The sequence below is a fragment of the Ascaphus truei genome, chromosome 10 (assembly GCF_040206685.1).
Source record: "Ascaphus truei isolate aAscTru1 chromosome 10, aAscTru1.hap1, whole genome shotgun sequence".
NCBI classification, from domain to species: Eukaryota; Metazoa; Chordata; class Amphibia; order Anura; family Ascaphidae; genus Ascaphus; species Ascaphus truei.
The window spans coordinates 52,898,167-52,925,947 of NC_134492.1; the positions used below are offsets into that span (position 1 = coordinate 52,898,167).

Below are 27,781 nucleotides of genomic sequence, written 5' to 3' on the forward strand. Positions count from 1 at the left end.
TTAGTCTAAGTGTCCCGAACAGCTGCATACATTTGTATTCATGCAACCGTCTCTCTTTCGATGTTTTAAGATTACCTTTGAGTATGGCCACCTTCAGATCGTTCATCTTATGGTAAGTATGAGTAAGAGAAATGTTCCCTGACAGGACTGTCTCATGTTCTGCGTGTGATGCTGTGGCGATGCAGATTCATTCTCTTGTTTAGCCCCTGTCCCGTCTCACCTATGTAGTAGCAGCCCCCTGGGCATTTTATGCACATGAGGTACACGACATTACTGGAGGAACAGGTGAACCTTCCTCTGATTTTGTACTCCAGATTCCTGTGTGTTATTTGTATTGTGCCCGCTGAGTGGAGCATTGCGCAGGTTTTGCATCTTGCGTCCTGGCATGGTCATGTCCCGCATTTTTTTCTTGAGATTATGGGGTTGTCTGTATGATAATAAGGGTGTTTCAGGGAAGACCTGTTGCAGTCTTGTATCTTCCTGGAGAATGGGTTGTAGTTCCCTGGCGATCTTGCATAGGGCTTCTAGGTGTGGGTTATATGAATGATCTTCCTACAGCTTGTAAGGGAGCTTCAATACACATGTATGCAGATGACACAATCCTATGCACACAGCCATAGCCTCTCCGACCTTGAACACATACAGTACTTCAATCTGACTTTTTGAGACTTGAAAATTGGATTTCCCAAAACAAACTGTATCTAAACACTCACAAGACTGTAACAATGGTTTGTGGGACCAAGGCTACATTTTTAAAGCTTCCAATGACTGAGCTACAGATCAGAACCAATGCTAACACCACACTAACTCCTGTTACTAGTTTTAAATACTTGGGCATATGGTTTGACTCCCATTTAGCATTCGGGATGCACATTGATACCCTGACATCCAAAACCTATGCAAAGCTAGGTGTACTTTAAACACAGAAAACAAAACTGTGCGCTACTACCTAACTACCTATAAAGTTTTAATGTATAAATATATACAGTGCAGTGACTATACCATCAATTTAGTGATAAAAAATTAATAAAAAATTAAACCACAACTCCCACAGTGAGATAATTATACATTAAATAATAAGTGCCACATAACCGTGTTGGGGATAATGGCGTCTGCAGCTGTAAACGCAGGGGTGGCTCAGCACCCCACACACACTAAGAGAATGGAAACAAAAGAAAACAGCGCACAACGCCAAATAGTGAAGCAAATTCAACAATATATTATAGAATTAAAAAGGGGGTAATATATCTGCGTACATGAAAAAAGTTGGTAAAAGGCATGTAGTGTGTATCACACTGTTTACCACTCGGCAGCTGTTAGCTGTAGATTCAGGTGCTTGCTTCCCTCTGCTGCTGCAGCTCAATTGATTCTGGGGCAGGACGTCAGTCTTTTCACTCCCAAGGGGATTTCCCTTCATGCAGCCAGGTTCAGCAGCTTGTACTGGGGCTCGGTGAAATCGCTCCTGCTTCCTGGCCGATATGAAGCTGCTCCTGTACCTCAGTGCAAGTGAGTCCTTAGCCCTTAAAACTTTGCGTGATGACGAAAGCCTCATTATAAGACAGGCAGATAAAGGTGGGGGCGTAGTAGTCCAAAATAGGTGTGACTACGAAAAAGAAGCTCTAAGGCTTCTCAACGATACATCGTCCTATGTAAAATTACCTAAGGACCCTACAGCTGAATATCTAAGGGTGCTTAAAGCACTATTAGACAACGCAGTAGCCCTGTCCGTCATCAACACAACAGAGTTTGCTTTTCTATTTTCTGAATTTCCTAGGATACCCATATTCTACCACCTGCCGAAAATTCATAAGGCTCTGGTTGACCCACCTGGACGCCCAATTGTGTCAGGTATACAATCTATGTCAGCCAACCTTAGTCAATATGTGGATTTTTTTCTCCAACCGTATGTTGGAAAATTAACCTCTTATCTGAAGGACTCTACAGCAGTTCTAAACTTATTTAAAGATTTTGAATGGAAAAGTTCATATGTATGGATTACATGTGACATAAAATCCCTGTATACTAATATACCTCACCAGAAAGGGTTGGATGCTGTTAATTCCTTTCTGGAATCAGACTCTGATCTGCATCCATTAAATAGGGAATTTATTCTAGAGTCTATCAGTTTCATATTGAAACATAATTATTTTCTGATTCTCTCCACTTTCTACCTACAGGTTTGCGGAACTGCAATGGGTACTAGGTTTGCCCCCAGCTTCGCAAACCTGTACGTGGGAAGGTGGGAGTCTCAGTTTATCATGCCCGACCAACCATACCACAGGAATGTCGTTGTGTGGAGACGCTACATAGACGACATCCTGTGTGTGTGGGATGGTGATTACGATTCAGCCAGTGCATTTGTAGCCAACCTTAATAGGAATGACTACAACCTTGAGTTCACACACAAGGTGGATGCCACCCAGATTGATTTTTTGGACTTAAGATTAACTTCCAAAATGGATGGCACCGTGGAGACTGAGACCTTCTTTAAGGAGTTGGATACCAGCAATGTGCTGATGGCGAATAGTAATCACAAAAAGACATGGATAAACAACATACCAGGGGGGCAATTTGTGAGACTCAGACGTAACTGTAGTAGTTTAGAGGTTTTCAACCAACAGGCTAACAAATTATTTTGGAGATTTAGAGAGAGGGGATATCCTAAGGAACTTCTAGAAAGAGAGATCATAAGGGTACGTAATATGGATCGTAAGGATATGTTAGTTCAAAATAGATCCACGATTAAAAATAAAGAAGGTCAAAACACAAAAAAGGACACTCTTAATGTGGCTTTCATTACAGACTTTAATTCGGTTCATAGAGACATTGAAAAGGTTTTTAACAAACACTGGGATATATTGTGCAATGATCCCATTTTGGGATCACATCTTGACGTTAAACCACGGTTTATTTACAGGAGAGCAAAAAATATCAAAAACTTGTTAGCTCCTAGTGATGTTTTTATAAGTAAGAGCAATACTACATCGAAAAAGAACTGGCTAGGGCCTAAACCAAAAGGCAACTATATCTGTGGTAATTGCACGATTTGTAAATACCAACATCCTGACAAACACACTTTTTATTCACAAGTAACGAAGGAAGTTTTTAATATTGATGACTTTATTCTATGTACCTCTACACATATTGTATACCTATTGGAATGTGCATGTGGGTATCAATATGTAGGCAGAACCAAACGCAGCCTTAAAGTTCGATTCAGGAACATGTCAGAAATATTAAAAATGGTTTTGAAAAACATAGTGTATCTAGACACTTCCTGATACACCATAATAAAGATCCGTCAAGTCTCACTTTTAAGGGGATTCAGTTGATTCCTGTAAATAGAAGAGGAGGGGACAGAGTTAAAACATTGTCTTCTAAAGAGACATATTGGATACATAAGTTAGATACTATGTCCCCTAAGGGGTTAAATGAGGATGTGGATATTTGGGCACTTTATTGAATCTTTAGCTCACCACCTCTCTGTACCTAGGGGATGTATCATTTATCTCTGTATCTCTGTTTTCCTTTCTTTATCCTACGCTTTTTTCTAGTTACATCTTTTTATACAAGTAATGATGGTGTCTATTTTAAGTCGACTAATATTGTGTTTCTTTTATTCCAGCATGTTTTTAATTATTTATGCTAGGTTTTGTCTATATGTAAGTTTATATTAAATAGGTATTGTTTTTTTTTTTGTTTTTTTGTTAATAAAGTTGTTGTTTTAAAAGTAAACTACACATCTTCCCTATCACGCAGACCATTACCTATTATAGATGATTGGTCTATCCCTAATTGGTTGACCAATAAGGTATCTATGTGAGGTATTTAAGACCTCTGGGTAATGGCCTAATTATTCCCTGAAGAAGTAGTTAATTCTACGAAACTAGTTGGATGTAACATTCTATTGCCTTATATCTGCTTACATTGGCCTTTGTCTATGTATTGGCCTGTCCTGTTTTTATTTCATCCTGTGTGCTGTTTTGGACACTTGTGAGAGACTTTGTAAGACTGTTCAAACTTCCCTATTGAATCCACCACTGCTGTGTAGACAGTGACGTCATTACACAGCGTCCCGCGACGGAGCGGCATCGTGGCACGCTGAGGGCACCCCAGCAAGCTGCGTTTTAACCTCTGTGCAGAGGATACACCTGCCGAGGTACAGGAGCAGCTTCATATCGGCCAGGAAGCAGGAGCGATTTCACCGAGCCCCAGTACCAGCTGCTGAACCTGGCTGCATGAAGGGAAATCCCCTTGGGAGTGAAAAGACTGACGTCCTGCCCCAGAATCAATTGAGCTGCAGCAGCAGAGGGAAGCAAGCACCTGAATCTACAGCTAACAGCTGCCGAGTGGTAAACAGTGTGATACACACTACATGCCTTTTACCAACTTTTTTCATGTACGCAGATATATTACCCCCTTTTTAATTTGCAGACAGTAAACATGGGTACATCGTCACATAACCCTCCTACGGCAACTACGTGTCGCAAGAGTTCTCCTAGTTTCTCGGCCCAGTCGCCCACTTGTTGTGGCGTGAGCACAGGCATTCTGACTGATACAATACTACGTGAACTACTGAGTAGGGCACACCAGGGCTGATCTCAGCAGCGCCTCCAAATATAACGGGTATTCCCTGTGAATACAAACGCTACTGATACTGTATTTTACCTGTATGGCTATCAGGAGCCTAAACCTCCTTTCGGGGAGCCTGAGGTACATATATTTAACTATCTCATGGTGCAACGCCTCCACCTGGGAGGGATCCCGACAGGCGGGAGGGGTCCCTCACAGGACTCAAACCAATGACACACACTTGGTATGAATAAACAATAATAACCTTTACTGATATGCATATATATATATTCTTATAATCTAAAAGTCCAAGTGTCAATCACTCCCACGTCTGATTGTATACCCCTTGCCCACCACCGTGTACCCCCACACCATGTCCACAGCAAAACCCTTATCCCGTGGTCAACACTGCCACTATGTGTGAGTACTCTGTAGGTAGGTGGACGTGCATAACAATACCTGCCCAGTGCAATGGCACCTGTGCGTTCAAAGGATCTTCACAAAGGATCCGACGACCTTCCTGGCGACGTCCGGTTCCTCCGGTGAGATGATCGGTCAGGGCCGTACACCCTTGGTACAGTTCCGCTCTCTCTGCGAGTAGGCTTGATCCGAAGCCTCTGGATGGGAAGCACAGCGTCCGCTATGTCCCTAACTAGCACTGTAATTTGTTAATTAATTTGTTAATTGTCTCCCAGAGCGCGAAAATGTATCAATCCCTGTGGCAGGGAGATCCTACCACCCTATAGGTTCCCTGGTGTCACGTGGGGTCCCCTAAGGCTCATGGGACTTGTAGTCCCTGCTTAGAGCCTTCTCCTGATTGGTGGGGGTTCACGCGCATCTCACTGCGCATGCGCGACTTGCCTCTGGCCTTCCCGTCACTCTTTCACACTGCGCATGCGTGCACAATCTAATATGGCGACGCCCTGCAATGGGAGCCGCCGGGAGTCCCTACTTAGTAATTGCCACTGGGACGCAGCACCTAGCAACCGCACGCGCTACTGAAGTTACGCGCCCTGCCCGCACACGCCCCCGCACCTCCCCGCGAGCGGCTGCTCTGCTCCCGACCACCGCGGTTAGTACCTGGAGGGAGGGGGGGGTCCGCAAAGCAGAGGGGGACCTGGCTACATATATATATATATATATATATTTAACTGTGTTAATATCAGCTCTGGGGACCCCCTGCTTCCCGTAATACTTACCTCCATAGGTGGTGTCGGTAGCCGCTCAGGCTGGGCTGTGTGGTGTTTTAAATGTCCTGCATCACACAGGCCAATAGGAAGCCGTGACATAATCCCATGCAGCTTTCTATTGGCCTCTGTGACCAGGCCCTTTAAACCTGCAGAGCTGCTATTGGCGCCCTCTATGGAGGTGTGTAGCTTGGGAGCAGGGGGTCCCCAGAGCTGATATCAACCGGTTCCCACCTATTAAAAATAAAAACAAACATTCTGCTGCTTTAAGAAACAGTCGGGCTTGCATCCAAGTCAAAGCAAAGGTAACTTTATTTCACATTATCACAGCTGATTTTGAGATCACAGAGGATGGAAACAGAGGCAAAAACCTAAACAGATTGGTAAGTAAAAGCCCTAAAAGAATGTAGTAAATCGGGCAGGATGATAAAAATAGAGGGATTGTGGCTTTAAACAGGGAGGACTATTTAGAAGAAGCTCGTTGAATTTCATGTGAAATACACTTGCAACATTCTTTAAAAAGACTCTTTTGATATTAAACTGGAGCAAGTCCATGGGGATTTTCGGGGCTGAAGACGGCGAATGTAGAATTAACCCAATTCAATATTAATTATACTAAATTATGTTTTACTTCCCAGATCAGCAGAACCAACATAAATTGTTTAGATATATAATTTTATATTGAAATTGACAATATACAAAGCAATATATTATTTACAAAAGTAAACCGCAACCCCTATTAACTAACTACAAGTAATCAATGTAGAAAAAGGGTAGAAAAAATTCAATTTGGCCAGTGCTGTAAAATCAGGAGATATTTTTTAAGGAAGATATTTTTAATGAACAATCTCAGATGTTAAAAGAAAGGTTCTTAGTGAGGAATTACAGTTAAGAATCGGTAGAGTCAGCTTTAAACAAAGCAAGTGGATTGGACAGGTCCTCATTATTATAATAATAATAATAATAATAATAAAACAGCAAAGCAGCTCTGCTATTAAAGGAGTGTAGCCATGGCTTTTCCAGGTTATATTTTCTGCCCCCTGTCACGTAAGTCCCAGTAGCTACAGGCAGTGGCAGGCTATCCTGTGGGGTTTATCCCTCCCTCAGGCAGCCTCTCTGAGTAACTGGGGAGAGGGGAACTGGGTCTGTGTGCAGCCAATTGGTGCAGACCGTGTACCCTCCCCCTCTGTACTGGAGAGGAGGCATTCTAAATTATAGTCAGTTGGAGTTGGAGTTGAGTCTGAGTCCCTCCCGGCTGGGAGTGGGACGTGCTCTCAGCCCCTTAGGGGGTTGAGCTGAATAGATCTACAGATTGCAAGGCCTCAATTGAGAGAAGGCCAGGCACCATCCAGAGGCCTGGGAACCCATGCTGCTAAATGTATTCGCCGTAATAACACATGGAGTCGATGCAATAAAGGATCCTGTTTTTTATACCCTGCCTAAGTTACAGTCTATTGGGTAGGAGTATGAAGTACTGTATGACTTTCACAGTGGGGACTGTCTCCAGCTATGCTGAAGCCTGCTGTGAATGGAGGCGCTAACACCCGAGAAGGAATCATGAGTCACTAAGGAAAAGCTTGTCCTGTTTCCCCTTACCATCAAATAAAAATACCACTTGTAAACACATTCACATGTCTCAGACAGGTCGGCAACCTTGCCCTTCCACTTTATCCCTTAGCATACACTGGTTTCACTGCAGCCAGGGATTCTGGGTTATGATATGCAAATGAGCACTCACAGTGTCATCTTTTGCTTCATGCCAATTTTAATATGGGAATCAATAAGCTTCTGCCGGCCGCATTGCACAGCTAGTAACCCTGCTCACAGAGAGCTGATTCTCCCATTTAGAACTTATCAGTGTGGAGATCGTTACACTGGCTTTGTAATGTGAAGCTGGGATAGATTTCAACCACACATTATATTACTTATGGGGTGTAAACAAGTGTCAGAAACCTTCCACCGTACTGTGAACAGCAAATAAAAAACCCAGTGTGCGCACATTCACGTCTCAGACAGGTCTGCATCCTTGCCCTTCCTCATTATCTTTTAGCATACAGGGCTTGCACTGCAGCAAGGGATTCTGGGAAACATTGTAATATCTTACTAGTCATTTAATATTCTTTATGGCACTAACATACAGACACAGCCACCAGTATTAGAACACTTACCTGGGAGATTCTGGGGCAGTCTCACAGTAAATGCCTCAACATTTCTGTGAGATTCTTAATGGCCCATCGGATTAACACAGCTGATGAACACAGTTTGAATGGGACTGCAGGGACCCCTGCTACAGTATATTAATCCAATGGGCCATTAAGAATCTCACAGAAATGTTGAGGCAATTACTGTGAGGCTGCCCCAGAATTTCCCAGGCAAAAGTTCTAATACTGGTGGCTGCATCTGTAGAGCATATATGTTGTTTAAATTAGTTGCTACTCCTGTTTGACATAATCAATTAGGCTTCTCCGCAGTTCAGTCAGCGAGCTGTGCTGTTTATGTGTATTTCTCTATTTGTTTCTGTTGTATCCAGGTTGCCTTGCAAACCAGCAAGTAATGAGGCTGCCAAGTAATTAACACAGGTGAAGGGTATGTGGTGATTTTGTACCCTGAGGAGTATATATACACATGTTGTTTTAACTCATGCAGTAAGGTGTATGGTCTGAGGAAAGGAATTATCTGTCCTGAAACGTCACATTTTTGCAAATACCTGCTCTGATGCTTTAAATACAAAGTAAGTTAACTTACAAAAAGGCTCCAGTGTGCTTCTTCCATCATTCAAATTTATACATATAGAAGTGCAAATAGGTAAAACTGGGTGTGTGCTGCGCACACGCGTTCCAAGCCAAACTTCTATGCGTTTTGTCACTGAAATTGTGTTTTGCGTTTTAATTAAAAACAGCACCATCACAAATACAATTTCTTTGACAAAACAAAGAAGTTTCACTTAAAATGTGCGTGCTCAGCACACACACACCTTTTTATTCAGTAATGATACAAGTACATTGGGATTAAATATAACTGCATCCTTCACCTATACCGTGTCTATAACAAATATACATATGTAGCCAGATTTACTGTTTACTGTATTCGGAGTCGTGGTGGACAGAAAATTTCTTGCTGTCGGAGAAGCCGCAGAATCTGGATGAGTGTTCCCTGGACCAGAGAACACCGATGCTGGCAACCTGTACTAAGAATGTGTCACATCAACATACCGTAATAATATAAAGTATCACAGCCCTCAATGTATCAACAACTCAAGTTATTTGTAATTCTACTCACTGAATCCACTTGCTTCTCTTTATGACATAAACACTTGTTGGTTGAATAACTAGTGTTTACCAAGCAAAGGCCAAAGAAAAATCGATCACCAGGGAATTCATTAAAAATGTTAGTCCTAACAGATTTGGATTACATAGTTACATACAGTAGTTACTGTGACGGTAAGGGGTAACCTGGCTCTCAAATAAAGGTTAAGCCTATTTTTGGTTACCCCAGACCCATGTATAAGGGTTCAAGAGAGTTAGCTCTTGGACCCAGTAACATTATTTACGCTAAGTACAGTTGAAGCATACAAAGTATTGTTTGTGTTTTTAACTTTCCAGGCATGCCAGCTAGCAGGGATTGATAGGGGGTGATTTTCAAGGGAGGTTTTGCGGAGGAATTGTTGTCAGAATGTGCCTAGGTAGTTGGGGTCCGGAGTTGTCGGTTCCCCTAAAAATGTACCCGGGAATCATGCCTGATTCCCGGATACATGTAGGCACATTGTCCCGGAAATACTTCCCCTTGAAAACACAAGCGCGACTCACCACTATGGTATCCTGCTGCAGCATAGCCCAGAAAGTTGAATGGGGCACAGGGAGGAATCAGTGTCCCTGTTGCTGAGGGGATCTCTAGGTTAAGGGGAGTACCCCAGTTAGTGCCCAGGTAGCCCAGAACCTGTATTGTGATGGTGGGTGCTCCAACCATATATAAAGTTTGTGAGGGAACCTCAGACTACAGGCTAAGTCCCAGAGATAGTGTGTGGGGAATAAAGGCTGATAGGAATAAAAGTACATCTTCCTATTCTATTCCCCATACCCAGAAACTTAGGGATGTACTGTATTAAAATATATTTTATTAATACTGTAATGTACTGTAATGTGCTGGGACTTTCGGAACCAATGTTCAAACAGACTGCCAGGGCTAACCCATAGGTGCCAGAAAGTCTGCTGGACATAAGAGTTCAATGTAGCCAGAGATGCAAAAGGTGTGAAAGCCATTTGGGTAGCAGGGAAAGGCTCAAGTACCCAGGTCTGGGGTACAATGGCAGTTGTCCGGGCTGCCACTTGTTTTGCCAGACCTAGTGGAGCCTGACCCAGCGGGTGGCATTAAGATAGCCAGGGATGGAGGTGGCAAACTTGCGAATGTCCCTTGGCAATTTCATATTCCCGCTGACCCGGCTTTTTATACCGGCTTGGCTCTGATTGGCTACTGAGAAAGTTCCCACGCGATGTTTGGCTTCTGAGTTACATGAATGAAACTCAGAATACTATAAGAAATGTCTGAGCCAATGAGATTTGAGATTCCCAGTAGTAAGAGCGCGGGCGGGCTTTTCAAAGTTGCTTCTGCATGAATAGCAGAGCAACCGGCTACAATTTCAGGCCAGGAAAGCTTGCCTGCCATTTTCTAAGTCCCGACTTTGGCGGCCAAGTTCTCAAAATCAAACGTAGTGGACGCGGCTGAAATTTGATGGCAATTTCGGTTCCAGAGGATCGGTGGTAGCTCGCGGTCAAGAAAAGTCCAAGTTCTCAGTAGAGAAGGTGTGGAACTTCACGCCGATTGGGAACCAGGAGATTCCGGGCTATGTCCCGGTAAGGGTAAAACTCTTATTTAGAGTTCCCTGCACCTAGGAAAGTCTAGTTTTCAACCCCAGACCCCCAGTAAGTGTGCTTTTTGTCGGTATTTTTTGTATCATTGTGTGTAAGCAAATTTATGCGAATAAATTACAATTTGTTTCATTACCTTGTTGTGCTCAGTGAATGATCCCGGTTAAAATACCTGGTCTCCCGTGACAGTTACATAGTAGATTGGAAAAAAGACATGCATCCAAGTTCAACCCACAGTATCTTATCCTATATTTGTACGTACAATATATTGATCCAGTTGAAGGCAAATTAAAAAAACTCCAGTGAAATATCATCCAATGATATCTCATAAGGGGAAAATAAATTCCTTCCTGACTCCAAATATTGGTAGTCACCAACCTTCCATGTTTATTTATTTGGTATATCTCTTTATACTATACCTTTCCAAAAAGATGTCAGACATTTTTTTAACATATCTATTGTATCTACCATCACAGTCTCCATTGGTAACGAATTCCACATTAACTGCCCTTACTGTAAATATCCATTTCCTTTGTTGCTGTTGAAATCTCCTTTCCTCCAACCTTTAGGGATTACCCTGTGTAGTTTGTACTGTACTGCCCATGAGATGAATGGTTCTTTCTAATGCTTCTTGTATTGTTCACAAATGTTTTTGTATATAGTTATAATATCCCCTTAATTAACACAACATTAATTTGGTGGCTCTTCTACGCACTCTCTAGTTCTAGAAAGTATTTTCTAAGGAGTGGTGCCCAAACTTGTATTCAATATCCCAGGTGTGGTCTTACTAATGCTTTAAAAAAGGGCAACATTATGTTTACTTCCCTTCCATCCATTGCCCGTTAAATGCAAGATAAAATCTTGTTTGCCTTTGCAGCTGTGACGGGGAGGAAAGGGTTAATACCTGATTTGCCATGCATTTCTGTTGTTGCCTTGTCCCCGCCATTTTTATTCCCTATGTGCAGGCCATTCCCTGTCTGCGAGGGTAAAAGACAAGATGCATTGCTTGCCATACCCTCTAACCAACACATGATAGAAGATCTTAAATGTAAGGCAGGACGTATTTTATTGTAAGTCTAAGCAGGAATTACTTGGACATCCAGCTGTGATATGGGTGAATGAGCTTCGGTATTTTTATGAGTGTCAATTTTATGACAATACCCAGAGGCCCATAATGTATACAATACTTCAGTGCAGCAGCAAAGGGGTTAACAACCACATAACCACATAACCACAGGACTTTTAAAACCAAGGCTACATTTCTTGCACTGGCAAGCAAAGGACAATTTATTTCGTTCAAAGGACAATTTCTTTCATTTCCTTATCCAGTGAGTGTTTTCAAGTATTCTGCAGATGTCGTGTGTTTGTCTATTAAGGAAATAAATCACAATTTATTTTGCAACTTGTTCTGTTCAACAAGTACCCAGAAATATAAATGTGTTGATAAAAGTTGATGTCATCGTGACAAGCTTTTAAAAAACTGGTGGCAGCTGGTGGTATACTGATTGATCCTAAATTGCAGTTTCCTGCGGGCTCTGTAATATAATGAGGACCTTGTAGCTTGCAAGCTCCTCAGACAAGTAGCAACTGACATACACTTCTAAAGAGCACAAGAGACTTCACTGTTCCCTTCACCCATACTCCGAAGGCACCATGAGTGATCGCTCTGGATCGCACAACTGGAGGAGGATTTGGAGCATCATGAGGACCGCAGGTCCTACCAGAGGGGCAAGTCCCCGTAGCTGCTGTGTTGGTTTACGCTATTCAGCCCGGAGTGCAGGAGGTCCCTCCAGCTCCGGGGCTGCAAGGACATGAGGAGAGTGCTAGAGACCCCCCGGTCGTGGGTAGCTTGGCGCCAGGGGTTGCGGACGAGGTAGCTGCTGTGGCTGCCGAGTGTGCCGTCCCTGGGCTCACTGCACTTCTGGCTACATGGGGAACGGGTGTTAGCACTGCGGAGCGGGTACAGCTCCTGACCGCAGTGCTCGGAAGAACCCACAACTCCTACCTTGCAAACGGGGAACAAGGTCTTTCCCGGGTGGATCATCACAGCTTCAGCAAGTTCTTGGATGGCACAGATGACCTCGATGCGTTTTTAAATGACTTCGAGACGCAGTGTTCCCGGTTCCGAATTCCAAGAAGGGACCGGGTGGTCAGACTGCAACCACTTATCTGGCAAAGCCAAACGGACTGTGATGGGTATTCCACGCGTGGATGCCGATGACTACGGTCATGTGAATAGCAAGCTGCTAACCCAGTATGCCCTGACCCCAGAATCTTACAGGGGCAAGTTCCGGACGGGGGTAGTACTCCCCGGAGAGTCATACAACACCTATGCCAGTAGGATGGCTTTGCTTGGGACTCAGTGGGTGGAGGGGAATGGGGTTACAACATTCCATACCCTGCTGGACTTATTCTTTCAAGAGCAGCTGCTGCAGCAGCTTCCCACAGATGTGAATGGATGGGTCTATGACCATAAACCTCAGACCTATGAGGATGCAGCGAGAATGGCAGATGATTATGTGGCCAGCCGAGTTGCAATGAAGGACCCTGTAGCACCCAAAGGAGCGGGCTGTGCGGCCCAGGGCGCTAAGACTACCCCTCTGTGGACACACAAGCCTGCAGCAGCAAACAGCGCACCCAAGGCTGCAGAGTTCAAGCATGGGAGGTGGTGTTACACTTGCAATAAGGTCGGGCATCTCAGGCCAGACTGTCCGGGCAAGGACCGGTCCAAGGGACCCCATCAGGGGCAACGCTCACCAGCTGCGAGGCCGGTCGCCCGTGTGCGACTGGCACAGACAGAGGAGCCAAGTACAGCCATGGAACCAGCCCACAGAGGGATGCCCAGCGGAGAGACTGCACTTGCCACCTCAGGACCAGCAGCTGAGAGCGGGGGACATCAGGTTGCTCCAGTCGGGATGCAGCCCAACGATGTCTGGCAGAAGCATCTGCGGAAAGTGACTATCGGAGACAGGCAGGCAGACGGCTTGCTAGACTCCGGTGCCACCGTGACTCTGGTTCGCCCTGATATGGTGCGGCCAGAGGATTTGCTCCCGGGCACCGGGATGCAAGTGACCATGCCAGACGGAGGACCGCGGTCACTTCAGGTTGCCCGGGTCTTTTTGGACTGGGGTGCCGGACGTGGCATGAGGGACGTGGGGGTTTTGCCTGGGTTAGATGCTGAGGTCTTGCTGGGTAATGACCTAGGACAAGTTACCTGTCTTTTTACTGTTCCCTGTACCTGTTCCCTGTCCCCCTGACTCAGATGTGACCGGGGGGTGGCCAGAGTTAGGTGCCCAGTTTAGGGATGCGGTGCGATCTGATCCCAGCTTGGAGGGCATGAGACTGCGGGCGTCTGAGTCTAAGCCAAGCAAGGGGTCTGATTACTTCTTGTGGCACCGCGGGCTCCTATACAGAGAGCAAGGGACCACCGGGTTAGATGAGGTATGGACGGGGAAGAGACAGCTAGTGGTACCCCGGGAATATAGGCAGTAGTTGTTGCGGGTAGCCCATTCCACTAGCGGGGCATCAGGGGGTCGCTAGGACGTGAGCCCAGCTCTTGCAGCGTTACTACTGGCCGGGGGCATCCAGTGAGGCGGCAGAGTTCTGCCGATCCTGTGATGCCTGCCAGCGAGTAGGTAAGGCGGGTGATCGTGTGAAGGCACCCCTGAATCCATTACCGGTAATAGGAGAACCCTTTCAGTGGGTAACTATGGACCTCGTTGGACCCCTCATGGTTCCCAGCTGGTCAGGAAAGTGCTACATTCTCACTGTGGTGGATTTTGCCACCCGGTACCCTGAGGCGGTAGCGCTTGCCAGTATTGATGCTAGGGCAGTAGCTAAAGCTCTGTTAGCCATTTTTTCTAGGGTAGGTTTCCCTAGTGAGATCTTAACCGATCAGGGGTCGCAGTTCATGAGTGAAGTACTACAGTGTCTCTGGGAGGCGTGCGGGGTGAAGCACCAGCGCACAACCCCTTACCACCCCCAAACAAACTGACTATGTGAGAGGTTCAATGGTACCCTGAAGCAGATGCTGCGAACATTTATAGAGGCAGAGGGAAAAGACTGGGAGATTCACCTGCAGCATTTGCTGTTTGTGTACCGAGAGGTGCCGCAAGAATCCAAAGGCTTCTCTCCCTTTGAGCTGCTATATGGTCGCAGGGTACGGGGACCTAAAGAACTATTCCGTGAGGGATGGGAAGGGGAGACTACCACTACTGATGCTTCTGTGCTTCAGTATGTGATAGATCTCAGAGACCGGTTAGAGATGCTCATGGGGTTGGCACAGGACAACCTTAGGGATGCTCAGACCAAGCAGTAGACTTGGTATGATCAGAATGCCCGTAGCAGAGAGTTCATCCCTGGACAGCAGGTACTTGTTCTCAAGCCCATTCGGGAGAACAAATTAATGGCTGCCTGGTCGGGACCGTATCCGGTACTGCGAAAGATGAACGAGTGCAACTATGTTGTACAGGTAGACGCTGAGACAGGGAGAAATAAGACTTATCACATCAACATGCTGAAGGAGTACATAGCACCGAATGTGGCGTCGGTGCTGGCCATTTGCAGCCCACCGATGGGGGATCCGGCGAGCAATGCTCTGCCTGATCTGCTGGGGGAGGCTAGGCAGGGAGGTACCATAGAGCAGGTGGAGATACTACTGTAGGGGCTCAGGCAGAGAGCAGTAGCCAGGGCTATGCTAGAGAAGTATAGGGCTCTGTTTTGAGACAAGCCAGGGAAGACACACATTGCTGATAACCCAGTGCTGACAGGGGATCTGAGACCTCTGCATTAGCACGCTTATAGAGTGTCAGCAGAGGTGAATGGCAGTATTGAGAGGGAGGTAGAAGAGATGCTGGCCCTAGGGGTAATTGTACCATCCCAGAGCCCTTGGGCTTGTCCGGTAGTCCTGGTGCCTAAGAAGGACGGAACCACCCGATTCTGTGTGGACTACCGGCAGCTCAATGCGGGCACAGTGTCAGATGCCTACCCCATGCCCCGCATGGATGAGTTGTTAGATGAACTTGCGGGGGCAAGGTATCTGACGACTATGGATCTCAGTAAAGGGTACTGGCAGATAACTTTGACCCAGGAGGCTAGAGAGAAGTCTGCATTTATTACCCCAAGTGGCCTCTATGAATTTCTAGTGATGCCATTTGGAATGAAAAATGCACCGGCTACCTTCAACGCCTGGTCAATCGCTTGCTGTAGGGTATGCAAGGGTTTGCAAGGGCATACCTGGATGACATTGCTGTCTTTAGTAATTCGTGGGACTCACACTTAGTGCATGTAGCTGCGGTGCTAGCCAGGATTAGGGAAGCGGGACTCACGTTGAAACCCACCAAGTGCTTAGTTGGGATGGCAGAGGTATTGTACCTAGGGCACAGAGTGGGTGGCGGGCATCTTAAGCCAGAACCAGCTAAGGTGGAAGCTACAGTGCAGTGGCCCATTCCCAAAACCAAGAAGCAAGTCATGGCTTTCCTAGGCACTGCATGCTACTACAGAAAATTTGTCCCTCAGTATAGCGCCATTGCCAAACCCCTGACTGACTTGACCCAGAAGCGACAGTCTGTGCTGGTAGTCTGGTCTCCTGCCTCTGAGGTCTCGTTTCAGGCATTAAAGACTGCACTAGACAGCGCTCCTATACTTGCTGCTCCAGACTATGCAAAAAAGTTCCTGGTGCAGACTGATGCCTCAGACTTTGGCATTGGTGCTCTACTCAGCCAAGTGGGGGAGGAGGGCGATGAGCACCCGGTAGTATATCTAAGCTGAAAACTGCTGCCCAGAGAGGTGGCATATGCCACCATTGAGAAGGAGTGTCTGGCCATAGTGTGGGCTCTAAAGAAGTTACAGCCTTATTTGTATTGCAGACATTTCACAGTAATAACTGACCACAATCTTTTGAGTTGGTTACAGAGGGTGTCGGGGGAAAATGCTAAACTTTTGCGCTGGTGTCTTGCCTTACAGGAGTGGAACTTCACCGTCCAGCACAAGAAGGGAAGTGAGCATGGTAATGCTGATGGCCTTTCCCGCCAGGACAGCCCTCAGGACTTACTAACTTCAAGAGCTGGCAGGCCAGCCCAGCCACCGGACGGGGTGGTCAGGGCAGTCCCTGCGTCTTGAGTGGGGGAGGTGTGATGGGGAGGAAAGGGTTAATATCTGATTTGCCATGCATTACTGTTGTTGCCCTGTCGCCGCCATTTTTATTCCCCATGTGCAGGCCATTCCCTGTCTGCGAGGGTAAAAGACAAGATGCATTGCTTGCCATACCCTCTAACCAACACATGATAGAAGATCTTAAATGTAAGGCAGGAGGTATTTTTTTGTAAGTCTAAGCAGGAATTACTTGGACATCCAGCTGTGATATGGGTGAATGAGCTTCGGTATTTTTATGACCAAGCCTGAAAGGGTTGTAATTATTTTTATGATGGAGCCTCAAAAGTTTCCCACAGATTTAGAGTCCCCCTGTCTAAAAGAGTGTCAATTATGACAATACCAAGAGGCCCATAATGTATACAATACTGGCATACTGGCATACTGGTGTACAGCAGATGTCAGGCTAGTGACACCTCTAAGTCAGAGACCAGACACAGTGGCCCCCAGAAATGGGTGTAGCCCAGGTATGCTAAGTGGCATGGGCGTCAACCTGACCCATGCGCCCTGCCCACCGCACAGCCCTTTTGACCGGTATTATGAACTGTGGGTCACTTGGCTATTCATGGTTTTTTTTTTCCCACAAGGGGATTGGATCCACATGTTAAAGATAGCTTTGGGCAGTCTATAAATGTGGCTTCCCAATTATTTCCAATGTGATTCCTGAATTTTAATCCATGATGTAAAGATGCAAGACTTTGTTTCAGTACAGCAACAACCAGTCCAGGAGTGAAGGGGTTAACAACCAAATAACCACAGGACTTTTAAAACAAAGGCTGCATTTCTTGCACTGGCAAGCAAAGGACAAATTCTTTCATTCCAAGGACAATTTCTTTCATTTCCTTATCCCAATGAGTGTTTTCAAGTATTCTGCAGATGTCGTGTGTTTGTCTATTAAGGAAATAAATCACAATTTATTTTGCAACTTGTTCTGTTCAATCAAGTACCCAGAAATATATATGTGTTGATAAGAGTTGATGTCATTGCGACAGCAGCTACTGCATGACTTTGGGCACTATTGCTAAGCCTGCTGTCACAAGCACTCCTAAATCCTTCTCCAAGGATTCCCCTAATTTAACCCCATTTCATTTGTAAATCACCAGTTTATTCTTGTTTCCTAAATGCATAACCTTACATTTATCTGTATTAAACCTCACCTGCTATTTACCTGCCCAAGTTTAAAGTCTGTCCAGGTTCTACTGGAGAGAAATTGCATCCTGCTCTGATTCAACTACATTTACATGTCAACATTTTGCAAATTTTCCTACAGCCAAAATAGTAATTTAATCTTTTGTATACCTCTGTATCCTAACTGTAATGTCAATAGTCAGCTCATGTATTCTTTCCCCATTTAATATCTCACTCACAAACCCTTCAACATTTGCAAGATGAAAATAGGTACACATGCATCTACTACCCCCTCATGTTCCTCATATTATGGGCATGGTTTACCACTGTGACAATCAATTGGTAGAGGGAGTGGGGTAGTTGCCCTGGTGAGGGTGAATAGGCCTCCCGGGTGGGTAGTGGACGAGGGGGTTAACCCCTTAATTACCATAGTGGTTAATAACCGCTAAGGTGATTAAGGGGTTAGAGGCCAGGAGTTTTTATTTTATTTTACTCTCAGTGCCACTGAAGAAGAGAAAGACGAGGGGGATGAGGATGGCCTTCATCCTGGCAGGGTAAATACAAATTTAATTTACTATATGCTGGGTAATATTTTTGTTATGTTTGAATTTTAAATGGGCAAATGTGCTATTATCCAGATATGGATAACAGGAATTTTGCCCATTACTGTACTTTATTTGTTGTGAGGAGGAGTGGGGGGGGGCGGGGGGTTCAATGTATTGTATCAGTGTTTATATTATATTGTAATGTTTATTGGGGTAGAGGGGGTGGGTGAAAGGGGTAGTTGCCCCGGGGTGGGTGATTAGGCCTCTCGGGTTGGTAGTGGGAGGGTTAACTCTTTCATTACCATAGCGGTTACTACTGCTAAGGTAATGAAGGGGTTAATCCCTCCCGCAACATTCCCGGTAGGCCTATCCACCCACCCTGGGGCAACTTCCTCCTTCACCCACCCCCTCTACCCCCAATAAACTAGGTACTCTGGCTTAACCCCTTCATTTCCTTAGCGGAGAGCCGCTGAGATAAAGAAGCTGCTTTTATTTTATTTCGATAACACAGTATTGTAGCAGGGGTCTCCGGAGCTGAATTAATTTCAGCCCTGGGGACCCCTGCTCCCCGAGCTACAGGCCCAGTTATGGGTTGCCGGTATCACCCCGCATTGTTTAAATCTCCCGGTCACGTGGGCAGTGACACGGAAAATTTTAACATACCTGGGATACTGGCACCCCATAACGGGGCCTGTAACTCAAGAAGCAGGGGGTCTCCGGACCTGAAATGAATGGGATTCAGCTACAGAGACCCCCTGCTACAATACTGTGTTATCAAAATAAGATAAAAGCCACGCGATCGCCTGTTGGAGGCACGCAGGTAGAGTGACTGACTCAGCCTCACTCTTAGTGTATGTCTCTTACAGAGAGGTGCCGTCCGTCAGGATTCACACAGCGCAAGTCTCATTCAAACACAGGGAACCCCGCTGTGTTAATTCGATGGGCCAGTACAGCCTGCTATGGACTGTCCTGCAGAGTGTTCCAGATTTCCACAATGTGCTCCTTCCATTGCCAACGGACCCTGGAATTTCCCTCCACCCCCCATATACAGAGGCCCCGCTCTCTTCCCCACTGATTGCTGGTGGAGCCGCTGTAAAGTTCTAACCTTCTCCTTCGTGCCACCCTCCTCCTGCTATAGCATTGTGGGTTTACAAATACCCTGCCCTTAGGAACTTCCTGGTGCCACCTTCAGAATCATGGCATCAAATGACTCTGCAACATCAGGTGGGGTTGCATTGTCACAGCAAGAGTGTAGCAGGGGGTCTCTGGAGAGAAACCACATTAATAGCAGCCCCTGCTTCCAGAGAAACTTACCTCCGAAGGGGGTGCCGGTATCTCTTCTTTTAAAAGCTGTGCGTCACATTGGCCAATAGGAAGTTGCGGCGGAGGACGTCATGGCTCCCTATTGGCCTGCAGGGATTGGGAGCTTTGAAAAGCGGCCATTACGTGAAGCCAGCCGGAGCGGATATTGTCATCACCTTACAGAGATAAATGACTCCAGTAGCAGGAGGCCCCTGGAATTGGACTGAGTGTATCATGTATATTATCCGATGAGATTATATAGATATAATATTCAGTATCATTGATACACACATAACAAGGTTTAGAATACCAACTATATACTGCGATACACCTGCTTGCAGGTGTAATGCTGCTGACTGCAGAACAGGATACGAACCAAGGCATAGGCATAGAGTACTTGACTACTTTGCACGAGCAAAGACAAGTTGCCACTGCCTGTTATTTAAGGGTCAAGGGCAGGATTTGCCAGGAAGGAAGATGGTCATGCCTGCTTCAGTGGGATTGAAGTCACTTCCTGTCGGGATCTAAGGGCAGGATTTGCCAGGAAGAGAGATGGTCCCGATTGCTTCAGTGAGGATGATGTCACTTCATGACGGCGGCCATCTTAGGTATCAAACAGATTCCTTATAGTATCCCCACTTCAGAATCGAACTCCAGACGATCCACTATAGGCTTGAGGGAAACAACAAAGGGAGAGTTCTTACCAAAGTGGCATACAAGGCTGGGTTCCGGGCAGATTTCCATGGAGAGGTGCTATCTGGAGGACGTTCCACCTCCTTAAAGGCAGAGTTCCAGTAACCGCAAAGACAGTCGAATCCTCAGTGAGAACGCAAGTGACAAGAAGCACTATATTCAAAGTAAGAGTAATTTAGTTCAATGCTTTGGCCAAAGGATTATATGCCTGCTACTATATCATGGTACACCCTCTTCAGCAGGTCCGACACTACCCCAGCGAGCGTTTTTCTATATCTCTGTAATGGCGGGAGAAATATTTCAATATCCGGATAGCAAGAAAAGGACAAGCAGGGGTCCTTGTGGAAGTCTAGGCAGGACAAAGCATGCAATAACCAGGAACAAAAAAGGGGAAAGGCAGGGATCTAGGCGAAGAACATCCAGGGTGCAAGGCACTACAAAGTGGGCATTGGCGACACCAAGGGCACCATAGCGCTCCTCCCTTCAGGAGAGACCTCCAGACGTTCCAAGTGGGAGGGGCTCGGTGTTCCCTATCTCTGCAGATCCACTGCACGGCTCGTGCAATGTGTAACGCTGATGACTGCAGGACAGGATACGGACACGCAGGACAGAGATAGGGAGAAGGCACACCAACATTGGCCTAGGATCGGAGGACTGGGATGCAGGGGAAGACAGGTCCGGTTCTGGGGAAGATGCAGGCACAGGTATGAAGAAGGCTCAGGACAGAGGACAGATGACTCAGGACTCAACAAGGATGGTGGAACCGGACTGGAACAACACAGGGTTAACAGGACTGGACCAAAGCAGGAACAAGTCAGGAGGTAATCCGATCCAGGCAGGAGTCAAGACAAACATGACCAAAGGCAAATCAAAGGCAGAGCAAGGCATAGAGTACTTGACTACTTTGCATGAGCAAAGACAAGTCAGAAGTAGTTGCTCGCAATAAGAGCCAGAGAGAGGCTTACTTCCTGTCAGGGGGGTAAGGGCAGGATTTCCCAGGAAGTAAGATGGCCACACTTGTTTCAGTGGGATTTAAGTAACTTCCTGTTATGAACTGAGGGCAGGATTTGCCAGGCAGTGATATGGTCCCGATTGCTTCAGTGATGATGATGTCACTTCATCGCGGCGACCATTTTAGGCATGGAACAGATCCCTTATAGCAGGTGACCTTGGACTAAATAGGTCACCATTTGTATAAATATTGTGTATATCCAAAACAATTCAGTTATCAGCCAATTGCCTTACATATACTGTAACTTCTGATAAGTATATGACTCCTCAAGCCACTATGCTGTCTCACCCATGGGTTTTTAAGATTACCTTCACTGTAAATATCTCACTATCGTTAATATCTATGCTATTAATAACATTTTATTATTTTTCTTTAATTGGTTATGTGGAGTATCTCGACATGCTTCCCTCAGCCTTTATTTTGTGGGCTACCTACAACATCCCGTTCCTATCCAATATATCCTTTCTCCTGTCACAATGAGTGCATGTTTTAGGGACTACATGTGATCATCCTGGTCACAATTTCTGTATCTACGTGTAACCCTTGTTCCTCCCCCCCCCCCCAGCATCATCTGTGGTGTCTAGGGTGCGTGAGGGCAGATTACGTGCGTAGTGGTGGTGCATACCTGCGAGGAACAGGAGGGCCTGAGCTTCCCGCATTGTTATTGGGGAGACAGCACAAGGCTTCTGGGGTGGTAGCCTCCATGCTTTCTTAGTGGTGCAGCGCCTCAATCTTCTATACTCCCAGGGATATGGGATAGGACCTGTACAGAAGAGTGAACCCTGGTCCCAGGGCGAATGCTCCAGACTCACACAACAGTCTTTGTATAAAAGTATTGTCTCTTTATTTGTCAGATCAGCAACTCCAAATGTAGTGGCGACCAGCAGCCACAACAACAACAGCAATGTCCCGCGGATTACTCCACTCTCCTCCCTTCACCGATCCTTCCTCCTCTCCAAGTCTCTCTTCCGACAGGATGGTCTGGGCTGGGGCATCAATACCCCGCTGCCCACCTCAGAGGTTATCCTCTGGGTGGGGAATGGATTCCCCCCATCACCCCAGACTTGGAGTGAGGGGCATTGGTCCACCGGGTCTATGGTACTATCAGCTCTATTCATAGTGGCTGAGTCTCTTCTCTCCTCTCTCTGCTCCTGTACGACTGCACAGGTGAGACCGCACTGTCTCCTCCAACTCCTCAGACAGAACAGACAGTCACTCACAGGAGCTGGCTGCTAAATAGACTCAGCCCCACCCCTCATGATGTCAGCAGAACCTCCCCTCTGTCTCATGCCTGCAGCAGAGTCAGGGGCCTGCATCTACCACTCAGGGCAGGGCTTGGAAGGGGGAAAACCCATGATGACTACTGGTGCCTGCCCTTAACAGGACTTACCACAGTAGGAGGAAGATAGGTATAGCCTGTGCTGTTTACAGGGGGCTACATGCGTATGGCCCTTGGAACTGAAATGAATGGGGTTCAGCTCTGGAGACTCCCTGCTTAGATTGCCTATTGAAATGCTTTCTAGGTGCATATTTGTCATTGTTAACAAAAAGGTACCCAACATGGCTTTCTGATCTTAACCCTTACTATTTTTCACTTGCTGATGATGTTTTGCCATTATAAGTGACACCCCTCCCTGAATATACAACATGGATTTCTGCAACACAAAAGTAAATAGCTTTAGTATTCTTGTGTCCGTTTTGAGCCCTTGATAAACTATCCATGTAACCTCTTTGGGGATTCTGTGGGGTGATGATGAATAGTCTGAGCACTTGAAATGTATAAGATGTCCCATTGAGATTGTTGTGATATCAAATACTGTAAGCTTTGCGCATTCTTTTTACCTAACGCTACTGTAAGTGGACAATCATTTCTTTACAGCCTCATATTCTGTCTGCAAACAATGTTCCCATTTTACCAAGTCTTCAGATTACTGGAGAATATTGTACTCACTCTGCTATAACATATCTCTCTAGGGTGAGCAGCATTGCAAAGCCCAAAGATACCCTCAGAGAGCCATACCTAGATAACAGAAATAATCTTAGCCTCAGTTGGTGATTACATTCATCACTCTGTCATTCCTGTCACCTTTCTCGTTACTACTGTCAGCTTGTAATAAACATCCAGACTTCTCCCAGCCGCACTTTAGCCCAAGCTAATTTAAAGTCTCTCTGAGATACATATGTCAAACAGACTAGTGTGCTGAAAGTGAAATGGGAATCAAATCCATTCTCAACTCTTTGTGCTTATTTTGATATTTTTAAGTGAAGTTGAGGATTGCTTGGGAGAAATGTAAGTCAGAAATGTGTTTTTATATCACTGAAGCCATACAATTCAGATTTTTCTGCTCCACAACATATATATTCACCAAACTATTAAAACAGAGCTAGTCACAACACACTCAATAAATGTAATAAAATGCATAAAGCCTAAGAAACCAATACCAAAACGAGAGGTAACTCTCAATGTATTACTTCCTGGTAAAACATTTTATAAATAAATAATACTGGCACTTCCAACATTATGTCACCTTCTACATAGTATAGTATATATAGTAATTTGTAATTAGAGATAGGCAAAACTGTAAAAATCTGTTTCCAGGATTTTCCCGAGCTTTCCATTTAAATTCCGTTCCGCAGTGTAAAACCCGTTGGTGGATTGTTTCAGTTTCAATCCGTGCGGATTAATCCAAAACCGCCGTTGGATACAATCCGCTGGTTGATTTTAAGAATCTAATCCACGGATACAGCAATCCACACATGGATTGCAGAATCCACTGATTGAATTGTCGGTGGTAAAAAAAGACGGATCGCCCTTTTTGAGATTGATTAGCGGAAATCAACAGACCATAGGTACTGGCCAATCTGCAGCAGATCCAAATCCACCCCAAAATTTCACCCATCTCTAATTGTAACCAAATTTTGCACAATGGTTCCTGAGATTAAGGAACAGGTTTGTGTCTGTGTTTGGATACAATTGGAAACATTCTATTTTTACAACTTCTCTAAGCAAGTCAGCAACTGGGTGTTGTACCTGTGTCACGGTCGAACAGGTCTTTAAACACCATTTATTTTTAAGGGATCAATTACAGGGCAAAACAAGACAGTGAAATAAAATGATGTTTATTTTGGAAAAATCCTCGGAAACACACAAGAATATAAAATCCAAAAACCCCAGAGCCACCGGGGCAACCTGGACAGGTCCCCCTGGCTCCATTCCTCCTCTCTCTGCAAAGGCAACAGCTTCTGCTTGATTAGCACTGGCAATGGCATCTTCATGTTCCTCCAGTATGGCTATCAGCTCGGTCTGCTGCAGCCCTCGGTTTGCAGACTGAAGAGCTTACACTTGGCACCAATTGCTTCTTGACTCCAGGACCGATACCTTCCTGATCTGGAAGCCATCTTCGCCTTGTGGCACTAAACTTAAGTGACACTGAACAGAGTGTGATCTCTGATTTTGTAAAAACGTGTTTTCCGGCACTACTTGTGTTGAGAGCTTGCAATCTCCAAGCTCACTTTGTTCTATAATTCTGAGGGAGGTGGTTCGTGCGACGCGGGCTGTGTGTACACGAGGCTGGTAACGTAGTATCCACACTGGGACATCAAAGGCTGTTTCATTTAGCCTGCTGCAACACATACACAGGGTCTCCAGACTGTAGTAATCTACTACAGATATGCTCATGTACATACTGAATGGGGCAATGTGATATTATTTTATAAATGCTAACCTCAGCTCATATGCTCATGCAGATATTGAATGGGGCAATTTGATGTTATTTCATTGATGCTAACCTCAGCTCATATACTCAGCACTGTATGAAGCATCATCATCCCAGCTACTACACTGGCGACACACTTTATTCGAGCTCGGCTAGTCCCACGAATTCGGGTATACCCGGGTGTATTGAGGTTTGTGACTGTTTTCTGCCCGAGTGCATTGAGGTATTTTCCAGGCAGGGATTGAAGCATTTTATTCCCACTGGCTGCAATACTGCACAGTATATATATATATATATATATATATACTGCATTACAATTCATGAATTTATGCCATCTGGTAGACACGCGAAGCATTGCAGCCTATTAAATCCTAATCATAATCATTTAACAGATCAGCCGCCCGTCAGCCAGGCATGAACCCAGGCTGGGAAGGCAAACGCAACGGGGCTTGTCAGAGGTGAGGAGCGGCGCATTCCAGGTATCTGCCAGGTACATACTGGGTATTTGCTCGAATAAAGTGTGTCGGTGCAGTATATGGGTGATTAACTGTGTGGTTACTTCACATTCAGCATCAACAGCCTCACTGGGCCTTACTGTGTTAATATATCATGTGTACACAGCTGATGATTGGTATATGACAATTATATTATGTATCATATCTAGTGTGTTTACTCACCTTAAACATATACAGGTCATATGCACATCGAGCTCTTATCACACACTGCGCTCTGCGTCTTCCTGAGTGGGATTGATGTGAGTCACATATGTTTAGCCATTGATTATTCTATCTGTATCCTATTTGATAGTACCATCTAGTGACATTATACTATATTATCTGGTGTATTTAATAGAGTACTATCTAACAGGGGACTTAATATTTGGTATTTCCCAGTCTGGGTTTTTTCATGAACCACCCCCTAGGGGATTTTATTTAATTGTTGTTATGTATTCATTTTAAGTTGTCGAGGTTACATTAATAACATTTCTTTATTTTGGTTTTGTGAGCTTTTACTCACTCTAGTGTTTCATTAGGCAGGAGTAATTATACTCCACCTAGTGGGACAATTGACATCCCAGGCTACTACAGTACAGCTTTTTAATTTCTTTGAGTGCAGATATATGGGTTTCTTCGTGTTAACCTTGAGTTAACTTGTGGTACTATCTATAATTCCACGCCGGAAGCTATAGTGCAAAGCCCTATGATCCCACACGCTGACACCAGAAAAAAGCCTGTCACAGTAGACCAGGTCTTTTTACACAATTTATTTTTAAGGGATCAATCACAGGGCAAAACAAGACAGTGAAATAAAATGAGGTTTATTTTGGTAAAAATCTCGGAAACACACACGAATACAATATACAAAAATATACACACTTGCAGGGGTCTAGGGAATGAGATATAACTTTCCTAGGTGCAGGGACCCACTTCACATGGGTTTCCTCTGTCTGCTTCTCTGCTTCAGGATATCAGATTGCTGCACACAGCAGCCAATCTGACATGAACCTCCAGCTGGTCCCAGTTCAACTCCACACTCCTTCCCAGAGTGTCTCTCAGATGGTCTCCACACTCCTTCACAGAGAAGGATTTCAGGTGGACTGATCAGCAGTGTTCCTTATATACCCCTTGGTGGCTATCCTTTAACATTGAGCAAAGCAGCCAGCCAAGAGAAACAGTGCATGGGGCTCAGACCTGGTATCTGATTCATTTAACTAATCCCCTGCTTTTGTTCTGATCTATTTCTATGGAGAGCTTCAACAGAGTGAATTAATTAGTCTTTCTCCATAGAAATGACAGTAACAGTGGAATATCTCATTTACTTTCTTGCATGTTAATTCCATCACCACACAATACCAGGTATCTAATCTGGGAGGAATTGCTAACACAGGCATAAATACAGACATAAGGTAATTATGTAAAAGACAAGAATTAGAATTACAGCTAGCCCAAATCACATCACAGAACAATGTTGATTCACTGGGGGATTGCATTTACAGGGAATAAAGAACACAGGCTTGAAATACATTACCTGTTCTCCCCCAGATATTAAAATTACATTTGGCTGGATGTAACATTACCAGGACAGCAAAGTTTACACGTTTTGTTAGGGGTAAATAGCTTGGATTTCCCTTTATTAGGTTCCTCAGCTACCCCTGCCATCACAACCTGGTAGGGTATGTATCTGGCACATGACATCATACTGGTGACATCATAATGCGAGTCAGATAGCTATAAAGTTCAGTTTTTTGGGAATGCACTTGTGAGGATATCTCTCAGCTTCCTGCTGAACCAGAATTTTTCCACTGCTCCAATCTGTCCGTGATCCAACGGGGCCAAAAAGACATATATACACAAAAAGAAGGAGCGCAGAGAAAACTTCTGTTAGATATAATGTTTTTACATAAACCTTTAATATAGTATCAAACACTTACAATGTAAAATGCAATTGTGGGCTTCACTGGCATTTTCCCCAAGTTCAACCTGATGTTTCTCTGTACGTTCTCCCTACCTACCAATTCCATTGTAAGTTCCTCTGAGCAGGGACTCCTTCCTTAATGTTACTTTTACAGTATGTCTGAAGCACTTATTCCCATGATCTGTTATTTATATTA

At 45.1% G+C, this 27,781-nt stretch overlaps 1 long non-coding RNA gene across 1 annotated transcript in view; it reads right to left on the bottom strand.

Moving 5' to 3' along the window:
- Positions 1-2,817: 2,817 nt before the first annotated feature.
- LOC142503399 (uncharacterized) overlaps positions 2,818-27,781 on the bottom strand; it is a 61,050-nt gene continuing 36,086 nt past the window's right edge. Inside the window, exon 4 of the long non-coding RNA XR_012804011.1 lies at positions 2,818-3,335. This is a non-coding gene — a long non-coding RNA (uncharacterized LOC142503399). The remainder of the gene's footprint in view (positions 3,336-27,781) is intronic.